Here is a 21,183-nt window from a genome sequence, read left to right as displayed (position 1 = left end):
CCAGGAAGAAAAAATGGTACCCATTGACATTCATTGATGCTTACTGAACATTTGTGGAGACCAAAGACTGGATGTGGCACAGTGAGGGGTGGGTGGTGCATTTCAGCAGCAACGACAGAAGGTCACCTCCGCTGGTGCAGATTTTTAAGATGCACAGCTAACAGTGGTGACTGTGTTGAAAAACAGCATTTTGTAGCTGAGAATTTGTTTTATCAAATATTGTTATTGTGCTCTTTGTATTGATTGTGGTTTCCATGGAAATAAATAGGAGGCATTACTTTCAGAGCAAATTACATACATGTATCCCAAGACAATTCTTCTTTACTCAGTGCGGCCCAGGCACGCAAAAAGGTTGGACACCCATGCGTTAAGAAGTGGATCTGATTTCTTTTCAATCTCGTATTTAGAGTCTGGCAGAGTTCAGAACAAATGTAGGAACTGATCCTGCAATTTGATCAGCCCGTGTAAACCCAATGAAGTCAGTGGAGTCTGCATGGATGGATCAGATTCCAGTATTGAAGATTATTTTTGTAGCCTGTTTAACAAGCAAACCTCACTAAATCTCGCAGTGATTAAATAGAACAAGGCAACTGAGATGTCTGCAGTTGGCACTTTTTCTGTAAATGAATGTTCTAGTATAGGTTGAATTCATCCTTTCTGTTGTAAGCAGCAGAGAACAGATCCTAGAAAGGGAATAAATTAGAAGAAGTGAATCTAATGACAGAAAAAACGATTAAAGATAAACTTGGGAAAATAGGTTTTGCTTGGCAGTGAATAAAAACAGGTCCTAGAGGACATGACTGTTTTTATAACTTTCAGATGCAAGCTCTGATCCTGTGGGGAGCTCTGTGCAGGCAGATCCAAGAGGCAATGCAGTGTCCTTCAGTGTCTTGAGATTTGATTTCAGGTCAGAAATTCTCAGCACAATAGACAACAGTCTTTTTCTCAGTTTTTGTGTTCATATGTGAAAGGAATAACAGAATTACGAAGCTTCATTGTTCCTACAGGAAAGGGCTGAAGTTGAAGTCCTCTGGTTTTTGGTAGGGATATGACTGTTGGATTTTTCCCCCAGAAAGTTGTCTCCTAAGTATTATTAGGAATTTGAGGTCAGTAGGATGCAGAAGAAAAAGTTTGATTAGGAACTCTTGCCCCCTGATTGTTCGGATGTCAGCTCCTATTGTCACTGCCTCCCCTCTGGTTTTCCTGTGCTCTGTGCCAGCCAGCAAAGCCAGAGAGGTCAAAACACAAGCAAGCCAAAACTCCAGGACAGAATAAAAAAGGTATCTTCTCTCTTGCTTCATAAAATCCACCAAAAACAAATGAGACGTGAGTTTTTCCTCCTCTTTGCCATGATTTTCAGAGGAATATTTAAATAGGAATGCTACAGATAGCAGTACACGTATTTGAGCAAAGACTGAGAGTTAATTGCTGGAAAACTGCTGCTATATGTGGGGTCTGTGGAGGAGTTCCTCACACCAGCAATGCCAAGATTGTGCTGTGCTGCAGAGAGGAGGAAGATACCAATTAGACTAATAGAAAGAGCAGGGCTGGAAGCACAGAGATAAACATCTGGAAGGCTCCCTGGGGCAATTCCATTTGAAGACTTAAAAATAGGAAGGATGAATTTAACAGCAATCCTGAAATGGAACTGAAACTGGTAGAATTGTTTGCAGGTGGAATCATATAATTGCACTCCTTCCTATTATCAGCAGTAGTTTACATTTAGGGGAGTTTGGTAAGCTGGGCTTTTAAAAAATATAGGTGTAGAGCTGGCAACAGACTGAGGGAGGCAAGATGAGAGCGAGGATTAACACTTCCACAGCGGTGAAGTCAAAGCCAAATGTGGCATCTGACTACCTTTATTCAATCTCAATATGTAGCAATGAATATTAATTGTATTTAATACAAGCTGGTTTGTGTTTTGAATACTAGCAGCAAGCATTCAGTTGGTGCTGACACTGCAGCATGAAGCCAGCTGCCATCGTTCAGAATGCCTTGCTTTGCAGGTAACCCGTCCTATTCCAGTGTAGTGGAGTGTTGTTTCACGCTGGGGTATTATCAATGAGGTTCGGTTTTTTGTTTTTTTTTTCCAGCAAGAATAAAGCATTTAATTATTTTGAGAAGACTGGAGGAAAAATATATCTTTGGGGCAGTTTGGGGTGTATATGGTCAGCATTTACTTCTTGGTCTGGGGTCCTTTGTATAAGACAATGTAATGGATGTCTGCAGTAGCTGCATTAAGCAAAAAGCAGGATTCCTATCTTCACTTCCCTTTGCCACCAAACATATGTATATTTATATTTAAGATCCTCCAACATTTCTTCCTAATTGCACCTGGCAAAGAAAGTCCTTGCAAAATCGTCAGTGCTTTGCCAGGCTTGAAGGCTGCTGCCTTGAGTGATGTGATGCATGTAGGAACCTGCTTTGACACTTGAATTTTCCTGCCTTCTCTGGAGGCTACTTCAGTGTTTCGGCAGACTGCAGTTGTTGGTACTCTTTTTACCCCTTGCCTCAATGCTCAAAGTGCCTTGATAAATTTAAGGAGTTTTTCCTTAATACCTGAGTATGCAGCATCTTCTACCAAAACATTAATTTGGTGTTTTTACAGGCCCTGAAGTCTAACACCATTCAAGGTAGGCTCTAGAAACTTTATTAGAGGTTCATATGGCAATGAGTATTTCTGCAAGCTCCTGCTGAAAGCTCTGCTCTAAAGTCTTTATGGGGTCTCCCATTGCTGATTTCCTTGGAACTACTCACTTTGTGGTTTGGTTTCTTAAATACTTGGAGTGAGATTCACAGGTCAGTCCTTCATCTTTTTTTGTGCATGGTACCATGTTGCAGAGAATTCATCTGAGAACCAGAGCAAAGAGAAGTCTTGAACTACTTTGCCATTTCTGCTCTACATGTTCTACTAAAGCCCTTCTCAATTTTTATTTTATTTTTTTTAAATTATTTTATTTTTTAATTTTTAATAGAAACCAGCTGTGAAGGGCGTGGGCAAAGGAAAGCACTTGGAAGGCCCATCTATCTTACTGTCTCCCTTGGTATCAACACAACAGGCAACTTGGTTACCAATATCCTGTCTAACTGCCACGCTACTCCAGTACATTTTGTTTTACAGCCTGTCTGAAGTTTGAAAACCATGTCAAGCTGCATTTGATCTGAAGCAAAGCAGCCTCCACTATTTTTCCATCCAAGACAACTGCAAGTTAGTTGCATGGTGCATGTGCTGTGGATTTACCAAACCACTATGATTTAGATTAGATGTACAGCAAGAAATCCTATTTTAGTCATTCTGTACTGTGGAAATTGTTCACAAGATTATAGGAATCAAGCTGGAGACTTCAGCCGTTGCAGAATGACTTGTCTTAGCTCCGAGTCTCTTTTGTTTTGCTTGCATCTTTCAGAGTTGAAATGTAATGCTGGAGATTGCTCTGAGTTACCTTTTGTTTTAAATATGACTTTGCTTTTACGACTTTGCTTTTATAACTATTCCTCTCCTCTACTCCATCTTTGAATGGCTTCCATTCTTGTTGTAGCTCCTTTTCTCTCATCTCCTGTCACTCCAGGGCTGAGGATCCAGACAGACATAGGACAGGGCAGCCCCCTCAGCAGAGCTCACTGCCCTGAAGAGGCAATTTGTCTCTGTCCCGTTGTTGGAGAGTCCCCAAAAAGAGACTGATTTTGTAACTTCTGTACTGCTCTGTCAGACTTCCTTCCCCTTCCCATCCTCTTTATTTTTTTGCTCTCCTTGACTGATTTATCTCACTGGTAAAACATTAACTCTGCTTGAACTGGGAGTTGTGCAGAGCAGCTGATAGAGCTGTGGAGACCACCAATTTGTGCTTGGCACTGGTACCAAGCCAGCCCTATAGAGACCCAAACCTCTCAGGGCTTGAGAGAGTTGTATCTATCTGAGTAGTCAAGAGTAGTCAAGAAATAGGACTGAGAACCTTCACTGAGATGAGAACCTGAATATTCTCTGCAAACAGGGTTAATACAGATCAGTAACTTTTTTTTTAGGGATTTATATATTACACAATCAATTATTTTTGACACATTGCTAATACAGAATAAGAACCCATTAGGTATTCACAGCACTGAAGCTTTACCAAAACCAGAGAAAACTCAACAAGGCAAAACCATGCATGCGGCAGTGCAGAAATGGATTGTTCTACAAAATCTTGAGTATTCACACAAGCAAAAGAAAAAAAAAAGAGCCATTGTCCTGAGAATTTGGGTAAATGTACAGAAGATAGCACATTTTTCAAGACCTTTAGGGACAGTATGTGAAAAACGTTTTATGGGGCCTACTTATTAAATCACGGACATATTGGTTGAAGCCTGTTCCTAAAGGGCTTCAAATAGTAGGAAGAACCCTGCCTGAGCAGGTTGGACAGACAGAAGTACTGCTTACACAGACATTTGAGTCTGGAGGATGGCAGTACTTGCTGTACCCAGCACAGCTGCAGCTTGCAGAGCATGAGTCGTGAAAGCCCTAAGGCTCATGTCCACCTCTTCAGTGCATAGATTTACACATATGCATTTGCAGACCTGCAAACCCAATGCAATTAATGCCTTCCTCTCTGTGGTCTATAATTTGAGGGCTGAAAACAATTTATAATGAAGGGAGTGTTAATTAATCATGAAGGTATCTTGATGTTTCAACATTTTGAGGATACTTCCAACCTGTGGCTTATTCCTCAGTGCAGTAGCTAGGCACTAGTTTTGAGGAAGTAGGAAACTTTTTCCAGTCCAATGTTCTCATTTCCTATGTTTCTGAACAATTGTATGGGATATCCCTTTTGGGTCAGCAACATCAGAGTCCCAGAAATACTACATTGCAAGGGTCAGTACGCCTAAAGATGTCACTGCTGTTAGTCACCTTTCCCATCCTCTTGCAGGACGTCACTGCCCTCAAAGTAAGAACAGCTCATGCAGTTGTGAATCAGCCCTTCGGCTGCTGCAGCCCAGGCTCATTTAGCAAAGCAGGCTGACTGCAGCAACTGCATGGGACCTGGTGCTCCAGATGTCTGCACTTTGGGAAGGAGTAAGTCCACCAGCTGGAGGCACAGCTGAATTTATCTACTATCCCAGTGTTTTGGAGCTTTGTTAAGCATCAGACAGTGGAAGTGATGGAGTGGTACTGAAGGCAGAGTGTTGGTCTGATTTGGAATAACATGATCTTACACTCCAGAGCTGGGTTTTTGGGAGTTGGGGAGTGCTTGGACATATGGACAGGCCCTGCCAAGCAAAAGGTTGAGAACTGGCTATCTAGAAATTCATGGGAGATCCTACATTATCTTCTACCACAGCAGAAGAGATACAGAAGTAAAGGTCTTATCCCATATATGCGGCAAAAAGACAGGAGAGGAACACATGGAGGAACTGCAGATGGAGAGACACAGCTGGTTTTTAAGAGGTTGCACAAACAATGTGGAAAGAGCCAGAGAATATGGGAGTCAGTGGCTGAAGAGAAGCAGCTCCAGCTGGGTGTGGGGGTAGGAGGAGGAGGGAGAAGAAGCACCACTGCCATACCCATTGCCAGAGGGGAAGGGATTTTCCATGAGTAGGTGGAAGCCCTGGAGGGGAAGGATGAAACAGCACAAATGGGGGTTCCTGGGAGCGGGGAAATCAATGCAGGGATCCAGATCCTGTGACAGGGTACAGCCCTGAAGAGAAGCACAGTCGTTTTATGTGTAAGTGACTTTGCAGGACAAGTGCCTGGCTCAGAGCTTTCTGCCAGTGAGCTGGAGCAGCCTGAAGTGCTGCAAGGGAACTGCTGTCACACAGACACACAGACACATGCTCCTCGTGCAAAGCTTGTGCTCACACACTCACCCTCTCTTCTTTCTCCTGGCTTCATTACCTTTTCTTTCCCTTTATTCTGGAAATAAAATCACTGCTTTTGCAAAAAAATTTTCATACCCTGTTAATCATCGGGAAGCTGGAACTTTTCAGAGGTTAATTCATCAAGAGCAGTTTGGAAATTCCACCAGAAAACATTATATCAAGAAACTGAAGGGAGCAAGGGCTGATTGGGGAGTGCCTGGGTATAGGAGACCTCAAGGAAGACACACAGCAATAATGTGCATGAATGAGAAAGGCCTATTGGTCCTTATTTTGTTGTTCTTCCTGTTCTGCTGGCTCCATCAGTGCCGGTCCCTGCCTGGAGGAGCTTCCTCATTCTTTCCCTGTTATTTTTGAATCCACCTCTTTCAGTTTCCCAAAGACAGAACGAAAAACAGATTGATCAGTGAAATAATGAATTCCATGTTTTGTAATGCTGAGCAAATACTTCTACAGCAGAATCAAGGATGATTGTGGAAACATCAGCCTGGACCAAAGCTAGAAAGAAGAGGGGAAGAGGGCCAGCTCAGCAGCAGCAGCAGCAAGGCTTATGCAGTGTGCCCTCTTCTTGAGAATTAAGACTTTTACAGAGACTTTCTGTAGGAATTCTTATGTTCACGTTTTCCTAGATTGATGGTGTATGATTCTTCCTGCTTTATTTATGGAGAGATTACTTAGCCACATGATTAACTAACATAACAACCAATTACACACATATTGTACTAACTGAATGTTTGTGTACAGAAAAATTAACATAGAAATTATATTAAATAGGCTCATCTCAGTGAAACAGGGGGAGACAGAAGGAGACTTGCAATTAGAACAGGAAGAGCATAGACCACATCTTACAACAAGGTCACTCCAAAAGTAATGCCTCCTATTTATTTTCATGGAAACTACAACAGATACAAAGAGCACAGTAATGCTGTTTGATAGAGCAAATTTTCAGCTACAAAATGCTATTTTCCAACATAGCACCACCATTAGCTGATTCATGTGGATGGGCTGATTGAGATGCTCTTCATTTTGTGGTGTGACAGCTGTGTACGGCTGTCCATGGCATGGCTTGTTGTTCACACCGCTATTGCCACTGCTGAAACGCACCACTCACCCCCTCACTGTGCTCACATCCACTCTTTGGTCTCTATAGACATTCATCAAACATCAATTAGTGTCAATGGATGCCATATTTTTCTTCATGGAGGAATTCAGTGACACACCTTTGCTTCATCTGCGCTTCCATGTCAGACTCCGTTCTGTCAGACTGTTCCTCTGCTGCCATCTGTCACACAGCAATAAAATGTAATGGGATATTGCTAGGAAGGTTCAACCTCTACTGCCATCCCACCAATATCCACCTCTGACATTGTGTATCAACATCATAAAATAGGAGGCATTACATTTGGAAGAGCCTTTGTAGATCTGTCATCTTGTTTTGACTTAGCAGATGCAGTGATTCTTTTTCAAAGCAGTACATTTGGTGACATTTAAAGAAATCTGTCCTTTACTAGATGCTCACGTATGGAATTTCTTCGTTAAACAATGACATGAATAAACTGATGGCCGTATGTGTTGCAAAATGCTTTTACTATGTAAAAGACACTTGAATGAGGATGTTACAAATGGAATGCGTTTCCGTGATGTTTTGCAGTCAGCAGCTTGGTGTTGGCTAAGCTGCTTGGGCCAATTCTTTAATTCTTACGCTAGAAACAAAAATGTTTAACTATTGCAGATGTCCTGCAGGAATGGTTCCCAAGAAATGAGGCATGTCAAGTAACTATGGCTTTTCTTTGGGGAAATTTGAATTTTTCCTTGAAGGACTGGATAGCTCTAATATTTTAATCTGGGAAGTAGGAAAAAAAGGCAAGTAGGTGAAAGAGACACAAAAGGATAAAAGCAACCCTGCAGGTAATCTCACTTTGTTCCAGGGGAATCTTGTATCAGAAAGGCAAAATGGTTCTGCCCTGCATCTGGAGTTGAAAATGCACAAATTCGGACTAGCACTCCTAAGATAGTTTGCTGCCAGGTTTTATCACTCTCTTAGAACATTGCTGATGTGCAAGAAGAAATGCCAGCTACTTTGAGAACAGAGGGATATGGTAGGGAGGTAACAGAAAAAAAAAAGAGTCATGTGATCTGTACCCTTCTCTAATAAAAGAGGTCAGCACCGCAATAACAATTGTAATTTCTAATTTCTCTCTAAGCTTTTAAAATCAGTTCCTCAAGTTTTACGTTGTTGAATCCCAAACAGGACAGTACAACGCTGTAGCTACTCTGTTACAGTCAGTGATGTTGAGAGAGGGTAGGAAAGGCAGTAATTGTGATCACCAAACATATACACACAAAACTGAGGATAGAGGAAGATACTGAAAACTGCTAAAGGGAACCAAAAGACTCCTTGGGACTATCACCTCAATGTCCTGGTCTTCCACAGAGTGCTGTCTGGAGCAGGTCCCAGATGTGGGCACACAGCTGCTCATCCGCCAACAGCATCTCATCCAGGGGGGACGGCATGGGGCAGCAAATGGGTGAGAGCTCTTCTCCCTCCCATATGATGAGCTGCAGCATCATCTGATAGCAACGTTATAAAAGGAGCACTGCTAACATGCTGTGGGCTTTGAAAGGTAAATCCTCAACTGCTGTAAAACTGAGCAGTGCAATGAAGGCAGTACGTGTATGTCAGTGCAGCCTACTGGAGTCTGTTTATGCAGTATACTGTATGCATTTGCAGATCTCAGGTGACACTGTGTTCCTGGAGGGGCACAATGGAAAACAATAAGCCATAAAGCACGTCTGTAGTAATCCAGCAGTCAGGTGACCTTCCGCATAGCTTTATGGCAGCCATAAACCCGGCCTGCACTGCCGGCGAGCGATGAAACGCAGGGATGCTCATTGCAGAGCAGCTCCTGGTCACTCATATTGCTTGATGAGCTCCAGGTTGCACAGGCAGTGTTACCTGTGATCATCCACGGCAGTGCCCACATGTGCCCCTCTGCTCTGGGCAGCACGGAGCTGCCCTGCACACAGCACTCCGAGCTGTGCTCCTGCACGGTGCCGGCTGTGTGGAGGGAGGCCCGCATCCCATCTGCCCTTCTGCTGCCTTCCCTGAGGAGAAGTTCGCTCTCCTTTCACAGGAGAACCAAGATCAGCCCTCAGACTGCGAATCCAGAGTGCTCCTAAGGGCTGTGGGGACAAGATCCCCCAAAGCCTTGGTCTGCAGTGCACATCAGCACCAACTCATGGCTGGCCCTGATTTACCCATCTGAGCGACAGCACATCCAACACAGCCACATGTGCTCCTCACCCCTGCTCTGCCCTGGGCCTTTCTTGTCCGACTGCCCCCCAAAGTCCCATCCATACACCACGGCCCAGCCCAAACTTCACCTTTCAATCCAGCTCCCGCAGAATCGAGGCAGTGTGCCTCTCCTGCCAGGTGCAGGCACATTTGGCCCCGGGTTTTCCAATTGCTTGAATAATGCTGCACAGGAGAGACACCCACACTGCAGCAGATCGAGACTGGTGTGCAGAGCAATGGGAACACAAACAACTCACTCGCAGTCCCAGTGCCACTGTTTGCCTCCTCTCTGAAAGCAAACTGTCCAGCTGGCTGGCAGCAGGCACGCAGGCCATGAGCTGTTACGTGGCTGGGTTCCGATGTAAAGTGATGGAGGCTGTCCTTTCAGGATGCCCCATGAGCTGTGTTACGCTGCTGGCATAGGGAAACTCCTGTATGCTTTTACACTGATTTTGACCCACATGAAGGAGGGTAAACTTTTGAAAAACTGAATGCCTTAACTTTATGATATACCTTTCCTCCCCCAGTTCTACAGGCTGTAACACAGTGAGTTGAAGATAAAATGGTTGTGATTTTTTTTTTTTTTTTTGCAACGTTCAATGGTTTGGATCAGTCAAACAATCAAAGGGCATGGCAGAGGCATGCCTTTCATTGCTGCTATAAACCATCAAACTCAGACTTTGCACCATGTAGAAGTCTGTGTTATAAACAAGCTTGGCTGCTATCATATTACCATCCTGAGGCTAATTTATATAAACTGCCTTCAGAGCCATGATTAGGTTCAAAAAAAACCCATATGCTGCACAGGCAGACCAAATTCCTGGAGTTAAATTTTCAATAACACCACTAATTACTCAGCTATCTACTGTGGGGAAATTTCTGGTTCAGGAAAGTTGCATGCTCTTTCTAGACAAGTTTAAGAAGATGGTTAAGTAAATAAAGACATACTGTTTTTTTGTCTTTGAACAGGTTATGTCTCTATTCTGTACATGCTGTATACTCAGGAGCAGTAGGTTCAGTTCAGCAAATCGATGCAGGGACAAATAAATCTATTGCAATGCTAAGGCAGCATACAAGGAGAGGCATCAGGATGCATTATTTCCTACAGATGAAATATTTATAGCTGGGGAAATTTTGACATTTTTCAGGAATACTTGCAGAGGTCATGACCAGGACTGCTTTGAGTGAACCTGCGTGGTTCATCCTCAATGATAGAAAGTTTCTATCAAAAAACAGAACAAAAAGAGCACTGTTTCTTCTACTGGATGTGATATATATGCTCCCATGATATAATGACCTCCTCCCCAAAGATTTTTGAGGCAAACACTCCCTCCTTATTTATGTGGAGATCCAGATGTATCTGTGGCTGAGAATACATTAACTCGTGCTTGTTCAAATGGCAGCACAGTTACACAAAAATTAAAAATTATCGTGCAGATTTAACTGCTTAAAAATGATGATAGCAGCCCAAAAACAAATTCCAAAAAGGTGCTATTTAGTGCATTGGTTCCAGCCCTGTGTTACTAGAAAACAGTACAAATGTGCTAACCTTTATCAGTCAAAGTCTCTGCTGCCCTGGATTCCCATGCAATTGAAAGCAGAGTCATCTGCAACAATGGGAGCTTTATTTATCCTGCACAATTGCTGCCAAAGCAGTCCTGGGACTTCCATGAGACTGCTATGAATATGTTTGGAGTGGGATGAATCTGGCAAAGCGCTGCTAAACTGCTGTCTCACCAGTCTCAGGTCTGCCGGCTGGCTGCACTGATGGGCAGTTTTTGTGCAGGGTTGCTAAGGAAATTTTAAAGCTTTCAGGAGACTGAAATAGCAGTGTTCAGCCTGCCTCCCTGCTAGAGACTCACGATTGCTGTTCCCTCTAGAGGCAGTGGAGAGGATGTAATTGCTGCTGTGATGACAGCTGATGAAGATTTAGGGTAGGGACTGCGGTCTGTGCCCAGCCCTGCGTCCCGCATGTACAGCTCCCAGTGGGGACACTGGGGGCTTCAAGAAGTAAAGAATGAAGAGGTGAGGAAAGGGTAAAATGTGAATCATTTGGTGCAGTCTTTCTGTTGACTCCCTGGACCCCTTATGAGATTGCCCGTTCTTTTCATTATTCAAGGTGACAGCAGGTGTGTACCTGAGGACCAACAGTTTAAGACTTGCCTTTGAATTAGGGACATTCAGCACTTACAGATATGCTGCGGGGCATTTGTCAGCTGCAGCATGGGAGAAATCCGTGGCCTTCTGGGTGTCCTACTGAACTGGTCATAATCTTGTTAGCCTCTCTAATACGACCTACTTCTTCCCTGGCCTGAGTCACCCTGTTTCATAGGAGACAATAATGAAGCTAAATCTGCTTTCCAGCATGTAGGACTCTCAAAAGAAGAGTGGTTTGCTGACAAATCAGGGCTTGGTGCAGGAGCAGCAGTACTGAAAGGTTCCCACAGGAGAACACGCTGTGCATTCCAGAAGCCTTCTTGTTGGACATTATTATCAAAGTTAGGTAGCAGTGAGAATTTAGGGGCATCAAAGTGATAACGTACCTAAAAAGCTCACTGACTGCATCCTAGGAGATGGAGCCTCAAGTATTCTGCATCCTAAGATATCTTGGCGTCTCTATCATACTATATTTCACTGCTTCACAGTTAGGAAAAGCTCTGAGTCTCTCTTGTAAGGAGAATTTTCAAGTCATTCCTGAAAATAAAACATCAATGTGAATTTTAAAGAGAATAATTTTTCCTCTTTCATGAAGGTGACTTTTAATTTATGGGCTCTTTCTGGCTGCTCAATAAATGGTCCTGAGGCTGAACCAAAGTTCAGACCAGGTCCAACCTGCTTTTGGTGGCTGCAACTTAAAGAAATAGAGAACAGCAAAACAGCGTGGAAAGTATTCTCTGTGGTGATGCTGACCTTACTTTTTAAAGAGTTGAAAAGGGAGAGGCAAGAAGCAAATAAAAGATGAAAGTAACTATAAATGTAGCTACTTGAACTCTTGCCAGAGTGGAGGTGAGAACCTTTTGAACAGCAAACATCCAGGCATCGGTGCTTCTACTTGTGGAAAAACATAAATTGGAAAAGCCACTCAATTCTACAGCTTGAGTTTGGATGATTAAGGATTCTGGGAGTATATTTCTTAACAAATAACCCTTCATGTGGGAAAAACACACTCAGAAACTTTGGTTTGCCAGAGCAAATGTGTATTCCAGGTATATGCCAAGCCTGAGAACTAGATTCTCGAAAGTGTTACCTTGTTCCTTGGAAAAAGGCTTCTGTTCTGCTACCAATACTAAATGAGTAGTTATTTTTAAAGATGCATACTGAAGTGGAGGATGTTCCCCATCAGGAGTCATTTTAAGCTACTGCTGGGAGGAACTTGCAGAGGACAGACAGAGCAACGAGGGCGAGCTTACACCAAGGGCTTCTCATGCCAGATTTTGAAGATTTTGACATGTCTTCAAAGATACAAGCTTGTCTTTTGTGTGGTTGCAGTAAGCTGCCCCAGATGAGGTCTGCCATGTAAAACAACTGGCGTGGGTTTCCTCAGGTGGTCATCATCACTAAATGGACTGAAATCCAAATGCGCAGTTGATCCCAAGGTGAGGTGATGGATATTGGGGCAAACTGAGATGCACTGCCTGGGCAAAAGCAACATGTAATAGACCCAGAATTAGAGCTTGGTGTAAAGCCCAGAGTATCACCGTGACAACCCCCAAACATGATAAATGTGACAAACTTCTAAGCAATGCATGTAGATGTAGCCAAAGTTTCTATGCAACATTTGGTTGTTATTTCTATCTTGAGATCTACTGCAGTTATTCAGGAAGGATAGTATCACAGCTTGCAAGACCACATATGTAAGGTATGCAGTGCATGCAAGGTCATGTGCACAGAGATGGATTCTCCCTAGTTATCAGATGCCTGGGAGAATCTGTGTCATCCTAATGCCAAGAGCAATAAAGCCCAGTGTCATAAGTCAATGGAAAGCAAAGCCTGTAGCTTGACAGTGGCTCAGAAATATTTAGCAGTTCCCAAAACATACATTTCTCCCTACCATCATCACCTTGGGTTGCCTAAGGTTGTTTGCTTTTCATTTTGGTTTAACCCTCCATTAATTCTGGCACAGTGTCAAAATATGAGGTCCTTAGACAACATCTCGTTCACCTTCTGCCTCTATTCCTAAAGCTCAAAGCCTGAGACATTTTTCAGAGGGAAGAGAAAAAAGTACTGTCCTGCTTTATGAAGAGGCTCTGGTGAAACAGTATGATGCAAACTTCAGGAGTAAATGAGAGTTAAAGAGCTTGCAGGAGGTGATGGGAATGGTCAACAGCAAAGAGCTCAACTTTCAACTCCTCTCGCTTTGTTTTAGCTATGTTAAACTCTGAATGTATGTAGTAATTCTGTGTCCCAAGAAGCTTATGGTTAACTGCTACAGAAAGCTGTAATACAACGCTCAAATACCAGGGCTGTTGTTTGACTGTGCTAACATTGCTCAGCGTTGCAAGGCTCTTAGAGGAGAAATGGATATTTGAATGGTTTTCATTCCTTTGACCAAAAGAGGGGAAAATAGTGATCCCATTTGCCTCCTATTCTGCCTCCCACAAAAAATGTTTGACTAGAACTTTTCTGATGGTGCCAAAGCCTGATCTGTAGTGCATAAAATACAGCACTATTAAAATTTGAATTGGTCGTGAAGCATCCCACTCCTGGCACACACATATGCTGCCAATGGTGAGCTTGTCAGGTTGCACAGGTTACAAGCAGATAGTGGGCTGCAAGCTGTCGTGCCTCATGGGCAGGGAGAGCAGTCACCAGGAGTGAGGGTTCTTCAAGGCGAAGAAGTTCTGATCCAGTGTGTGCACTGTTAAGAGCTGAACGTTCTGCAGGCGAGTTCCTCCTGACTGTGAGCTCCCTGGAAGCTGAGACGTGGCCCAGAGGTGACCACTGGGAATGGAAGTGGAGGTCTCAAATTAGACTTCGGTCAAGCATCAACAGTTAGGAGACAATGGAGATCTTTTTTTCCTACCAGCAGTACTGCGTTTGGGCCAGATCACAGTACTGGGCTGAAATTCCTGTGGGATTTTCTGGAGAACTTCAGCCTCCCAACCTCTTTTGCTGTTATGCATAAAACAAAGAACATTTTTATTTGTGGAACGTATCAACTTGCTTAGAACAATACCAGCAAATGAGAACATAGCCTTGTCTCCTTTTTTTAGTAAGTTTTCAAACCAGCATGATCTAATCATTCATCCAACAAAATCCAAAGGAATCTGACACTCACTCCCTTGGCAGCATGATGGAAGGCTGAATTAAATGGGAAAGCCAGCTCTTGGCAACAGAGAATTTCCTTTTGTGAGCAGTATCAAACATATAGGCTCGCACCCTCAGCTGGTACGAAGGAGGTTTAGGCTACACCAGGAACCATTTCTTCTTCAGGTCGACTCCAGTAGGTAAGATGAAAGGAGAAAATCTTAAGGAAGGACCAAGATGCTAAAAAGGCTTGTATTTATAGCACTGACACAGCACTCTACAGATTTGGTCAGATAAACTCCTGTCATCAAACGCCTTGGTTATCTGGAGGGGCTGTATGTAGGCCAGCAGAAGGCCACTGGCATCAGGCATGGGAGCTGTTTGCGGGCAGGAAGCACGGAGCTGGGAGCCAAGCACAGCAGGGCACTCACAGCCTGCAGCCCTGTGACTCCTCAGAGCAAAGGTACAGCTCTACTCCTCATTTGCACAAACAAAGCTAATTGCACGTGGTCTATCAGGAAGGGTACGGTTAGAAGTGCTGGTGATAACGGCACCAGAAGCAGCATGTGGGAGCCTCCGGGCACTGAGCTTGTGCCAGGGATCCTGGTATACTGCCAGCTCCAACTGCCACGTTGTGCAGGTGAGATGGGGCCTCTTATGGTGGGTGGACCTGTCGAACAGTGCTGCACTACTGCATTAATCTCTTCTCCTCTCCTCTCCTCTCCTCTCCTCTCCTCTCCTCTCCTCTCCTCTCCTCTCCTCTCCTCTCCTCTCCTCTCCTCTCCTCTCCTCTCCTCTCCTCTCCTCTCCTCTCCTCCTCTCCTCTCCATCCAAAATCTTACTGATGGATGAAGCAGATTCTGGCAGCCTTCAGGCCAGGAATCTTTAACCTTATTCACCTCTTACTGAGTAAAGAACTGACTGATTTCCATCTGATGACTTAGGAAGTGGTTTATACTTAGATTGCCTAGGATGGTACATTTTGTCTATTGATATCCTCGCAAAGGAGAATACAGGTAGATGGCATACGAAAGAGCCTTGAATCAAGCACAGAGCTTTAGTGATAGAAGTTTTATCACACCTATTTCAGAAGATGCTTTAATATTGGAGAAAACGGTAGAACAGAAGTGAGCAGACATGAACATGATTTGTAGCTTTGTGGATGAACTGCAAACCAAAACACCAGGGCAGTTCTATCACAAAAAAAGAAAACCCAATGCCCCAGTTGGTTTCTATTAGCACAATAGTTATAAACGAATGATGGTGGCTAAATTTTAACTCTGGACAGAATAAAGCATGCCCCAGCTGCACCGTGTATTTTATTTTCCTGTCTAGGTGTGCACAGCATGCACTCTACGTAATGAAGGATAATTATGTCAGTACATAATTAGAGATAAAAAGCAGTGAGTGCGATGCTAGTGATGAGATCAGTATGACAATCCTGAAGGCATTCCTACCTGGCATGTGGCTTGGGGCCACGTCTGGGGCGAGGGTCAAGAAGCCACCTCTCACTGGGGTGCTGCATGGCTCCGGTGAGGGCACTCAGCTTTCCTTTGCCCCATGTGATGCAAATTAAAGACGATCTTTCAGATGAACATCACCTCTCTGCAGAGGACCTATGAAAAACTCAGGCGATGTCTGAATCATTTCAGTGTTCTTTCCAAAGTGCTCTGTAGCAAGGTTTACAGAGTTGAGCTTGGAGAGGACAGGAGCATTGTTAAAAACCATTCCTTTGTAAGCAATGCCTTTGTGTTTACCTCCCCAAAACACTTCTTTAAGGCCGTTCATGTAATGCTGGAACAAGAATGGGAAATGCCTTGTCTCAGACTTCCTGTTGTCAAAGCAAAAAATAACGCCGTCTTCTCCTGCACAGGAGCTGGCTGGGCCCAACCCACACAGAGCTGTGGCACAGGGCCTTCAGGTGGCTCACAGGGTGGCACTCGGGTGGCACTGGGGTGGCACTGCTGGGAATGCAGCCTCAGTGCTCTTCCGGGTCGTGTATATTTGTAATAGCAGAGGAATGGCAAGAGAAGGAGGCAGGTGCTACACTGGGTTGAAGTCCAAAGAGCATTGTGTTCTCATTATGAGCATTGTGTTGCCATCACAGATGATTATAATCTGACATCTCAATTCCTTTTTTTTTTTTAAGCTGCACAAAGGCACTAAAGCCAGAGACTCCGTGGTGACAGCGCAGGAGATGTCTGTTGTTCTTCCTGACTGTGTGTTTTATCTTATGGGGATTCCAGGGTATTGCTGTGGAAATGCCAGATATTAGAACTTCATAATACTTCTGTTTGCGAAACAGATCTTATCTCTCCTCATACAGACAATTACCCTGGCAGGCACATTCTGGAAAAATAACAGCCAAAAAGAATGAAAACTCTTTTCAATTGCTTTGTTGAAAAAGCAAAATCTGATGCAAATTCACTCAGCCAGCCAAACACCCCGCTCATGCACTGCTCCAGTTCTATAAATTTGAGCTGCCTGCGCTTCCTAAATCTTTTTCCAACTGCAGCTACGTTATGAAGTTGGATGCTTTTCCTGAAACCTACAGCAGCACACAGGTCCTGAAACATGAAGTAGGGCGATGCGTTCTGCTCACCCCCCGCTGCACAATGCACATCCTGAAGTGAGAAGTGCAGTGCATCGCTGGGCCCACAGTGAACCAAGGACTTGGAGGGTCAGCACTCAGGGTTCAGTACAAAAGTCACAGAGTCATAGAATGGCCTGGGTTGAAAAGGACCACAATGATCATCCAGTTCCAAACCCCTGCTGTGTGCAGGTCGCCAACCAGCAGCCCAGGCTGCCCAGAGCCACATCCAGCCTGGCCTTGAATGCCTCCAGGGATGGGGCATCCACAACCTCCTTGGGCAACCTGTTCCAGTGCCTCACCACCACCCTCTGTATGAAAAACTTCTTCCTAAGATCTAACCTAAACCTCCCCATCTCAGTTTAAAACCATTCCCCCATGTCATTAAGAGTTAACAATGCAAAACTGATGATTTCTGATACCTTCTAGTCCCACCAAAAAAAAACACCCACACTCATGCAATTTAGCCAGAGCTATGGACTGATCCACATTTCCCAAGAATTACTGTGGTAGGACAACATGAATTTACTGCCAAAAACCTGGCAGTGTCTAACATAATCATCTCAGTTTTGTGGGCAGCAGTTTTGTTTCCTGGTACTTCTGTCACTGCAAGAATGAATTCTTTGTGCTGTCAGTGTTTGCTGGGCTTCTCATTCCCAAACAGCACCAAGCAGAGGTTCTGAACACCAGCAGGTCTGAACATGGAGGGCAGAACCCCGTAGGGCCATGGGCTATGGAGGGTGCCAGTGAGTTCCGTGCTTCGGTTCGGGATTGCTGGCATTTAACGCATTGTATTTTAAGACTGATGACTGGATGACACAAGAGACGGTGATGTAACCCTCCGATGTAAGCTGGCTCCTCGCCTCTGCCGGCCTCGCAGCTCAGCACGGCACTGATTCCAACGAATCGGGAAATTTATGAGAGATCTCTGCTCTAAATCTGTAATTTTCCCAAAGCTCCAAAGATAAATCTACGTTACAAAAGGCTTAATTCCGTCTTTCCTATCTCAAAGGCCAGCGGCCGAGGCACGTCTGCGCGTTTTGCCAAGAGCAGAGCGTTGCTCAGAGCGGGATGCAGGTGGCAGCAGCACAGCACGGCCTCTGCTCCGGGCATCATCTGAATGACGGCTGCCGCTGCCAAAGCACTCAGCGCTGCCGTGCGTGCCTTTTCAGTCTTCTTCCTTTCCTAAATACACGTGCTGACTCTTACCTTTGTTCTGCTAATCACCAGCGCCCGGAGCGGTTGGGGGAAAAGATTCCCTTCCCTCGAGCAGGTAAGCAGGGCGGGCTTTATGTGAAATATCTGTGAAAACTATCAATTCCCAAAAGCATGACTTGTCCACTGGCTATCCCTAGAACATCTGTTTTAGAAGAATTTTGATGGCATTTAGTCATGCGGGACTGGATTTTAGTTTGGTTGTTTCACCAGAAAGACACAGCAGCCAGTTGTCAAGGTGCACAATGACAAAAAAGATCAGCTTAAAAATGCGAGTTACTCCATTTTAATTTTAAACATTACTCCAGATATACCGTGACACTTAAATCCCCAGCCAAGGATAGCAGAGCACACACACAAACACTGGAGAGAAATGTTTCAGGTGAGGAACTGACAACCTTTCACACTTCTTTAAAGCCAAAGAGGGCAGCTGTAACAAACCAGTCCCGCTCTCAGCCCTCCTCAGACCCTTCTCGCCTCTTTTCCTTCCCCAGGCACTATGGCAGAGGGCCACCAGACAGACCCGAGGTTCTGCTGCCCATCTTGGCCTGCAGTGCATATACCTCACTGAAACACAACAGCTCTGATGGAAAGATTTTCTGTAACGCTGTGTCCACAAGGAAGCTGATTTCATAGAAACATTACAGTAACTGCCACCCTGTACCTGTTGTTTGTTACTGCCAGGCAATGGCATCACATGAGCGTGGATGGTTTCTGCACTCTGATCCCACGAAGTGCCTGGCTTTTAATGTGCAACCACATGGACACACTTGGTCCTTAGTGCTGGTGTTTTGCTCCCCTTCATCTGACAGCTGCAGCAGAGCAGCCGGCAGCTCTGTCCTCCCTCCAGGCTGGTGCTGGCACTCAGCTCAACCAGCAGGCAGTGGGTGCCATGTGCCTCCCAAGACATCCTGCAGAGAGAGAAGGGCTCTAACCCAGCACAGGCTTTTCAGGGTGAGCCCAGTGATGCAGGAAGGAGAACCTCTTCAAACCCGCTCAGTTCACCTCGAGTTTGTAAAATCAACATTAAATACAGTCAGGCTTTGTAAGGACCATCTCTCTTCCAGCTTCTGGGGAGAAGGAAGTTTTACTGTTTTAGCCACAAGCAATGGCACCCATACAAACATTTAGTGTACGCAGTGACAATACTCTGTATCTTGGCACATCTGTACTTCCGAAGGCACCAACAGGGATTTAAACCCATCTGAATCCCCAGCAGACACTGGGCAGGATAGAAAATGGGGTTTGAAAAAGTGCTTGCAGTCTTCATGGAATCAGAGAATCAAACAATGGTTTGGTTTGGAAGGGATCTTACAGCCATGCAGTTCCAATGCCCTGCCCTGGGCTGGTTGCTCCCCATCAGCTCAGACTTTCCCAGTCATCTTATATAAAAATAAACAGCTCTTAGACAGAAGAAACTCTTTCTCCATAGAGACCTAAATGTTGTCAGATGCAGCAAAGAATGTGCTGGGAATTGGTTTTCTCTATAGAGAAGGGTTGTGCTAAAGAGTGAAACAGCTGTGAGGTTCCTACCAGAAACCTGCAGATGGGATGGAAATGGGGAAGCAGGCATCAGCAGCACTGCTCACACCATGCAGATCAGTGCTCAGCATGCAGATCAGGCCTGCGGAGAGGAGCTGAGGCAGTGCTGCGAGGAGAAAGGCATGAAAATATAAGAGTAGGAGAAAATAAAGCCAGAATAAGACCCAAGTTGTCGAAGAGAAGAGTACCCAGAGGAGATCTAAAGCAGCCCATGGAAAAGAAAATAATATTGCAATTACGGTTTTATTATTATTATTATTTTGTGCCTGTGAAGAGCATTAACAGCCTAAAGGAGATGGCCTAGAGGTGAGTTTGTGTTGTGCCATTCTGTGATGGATGGATGGGAGGTGAGGGCCACCGCAAAGTTTTTGAAACTTCCGTGTTGCAGCCCTTGTGTGGGTTGTTCTAGATACTCATTTATTTCTGTGCATGCATACTTCATTTTTTAAATGCTGGCATGAGAGAGAAATCTGGCAGTGGGCCCCATCATTCACCAATGCTTCTCCCACTGGTGAGAGTGCACCAGCAAAGCCCAGTGCGCTCACCATCCTACCTGAGAGCCAATGATCCAGAAACTCTCAGCATTTTTCTCTGTAGTATTTATTCACATTACTCACATATTATTTTTAACTCCAAAAAGTTGTGGGTTTTTTTGCTTGTTTTTTTTTAAAGAAACCCTCTCAAAGAGATGCCCAGTGTTAGAGTTCTCATTAGTGTTTAATAACCTCTTAAGGTAAACTGAAATCTTCCACTTCAAGTAGCAGGTTGAACTTAATAGAATGGTTTTTATGGGGGGAAAATGTTCCCCCCCTAAAAATTGTGCTGATGTGTACAGCACTCTTAGTGCTAAAGTCCCATTTATGTTTAATATATTAATCAACTAGTTATTTGTTTTCCTACCTAGAAGTGCCTGGGGCTGATGGTGTAATAACTCATGCAGTGCCAGGAGGAATTCATTTTGGAGCAAAAAGTTATCTGTCGGAATTCCTGAATGTATTTAAGAAAGCCTGAAATGTCGGTAAGTGGAGCCCGGAGGAAAGGATGCCACGTCCCCTCCCCTACAGGTAGGTGCTAAGGTAAGGAAATGAGAAAGTCTCTTAGCCTGAAGTTACCAAACTCATTCTGAACTCACCAGAGAAATGTTTTCCTACACAGACTGTCCTGGGAGATGCACCCTGCCTAAAAATGCCCCTTCTAACCTGGGGGGGACTTGGACACTCGGATACTCGGCACAGCATCGGTGTTGAACACATTCCCTCCCGCGTTGTCTTTGCCCTCTCGTTGCTGGGAAGCGGCTCAGATCTGCCGACGCAGCAAAGCCCATCTCGCTCGCCTTTCCTCGGAGCCCCGAGCACCGCAGTGCCGCTCCGGACAGCCGCCCCGCAGCCCGGCTCCCAACTCCCGGCTCTCTGCGGCCAGCAGGGGGCGGCAGCGGCGTGCGGGC

The 21,183-nt window shown here is 44.7% G+C and overlaps 1 long non-coding RNA gene across 1 annotated transcript; it reads left to right on the top strand.

Annotated features, from left to right (window-relative positions):
* Positions 1-14,723: 14,723 nt before the first annotated feature.
* On the top strand, positions 14,724-21,177 carry LOC109370207. Its single transcript, XR_002120132.2, has 4 exons — positions 14,724-15,032; positions 17,995-18,255; positions 20,644-20,803; positions 20,895-21,177. It is a non-coding gene; the product is annotated as an uncharacterized LOC109370207 (long non-coding RNA).
* The last annotated feature ends 6 nt before the right edge of the window (positions 21,178-21,183 follow it).

This window comes from Meleagris gallopavo, chromosome 16, assembly GCF_000146605.3.
Source record: "Meleagris gallopavo isolate NT-WF06-2002-E0010 breed Aviagen turkey brand Nicholas breeding stock chromosome 16, Turkey_5.1, whole genome shotgun sequence".
NCBI classification, from domain to species: Eukaryota; Metazoa; Chordata; class Aves; order Galliformes; family Phasianidae; genus Meleagris; species Meleagris gallopavo.
This window is presented reverse-complemented; position numbering and strand designations above follow the sequence as displayed.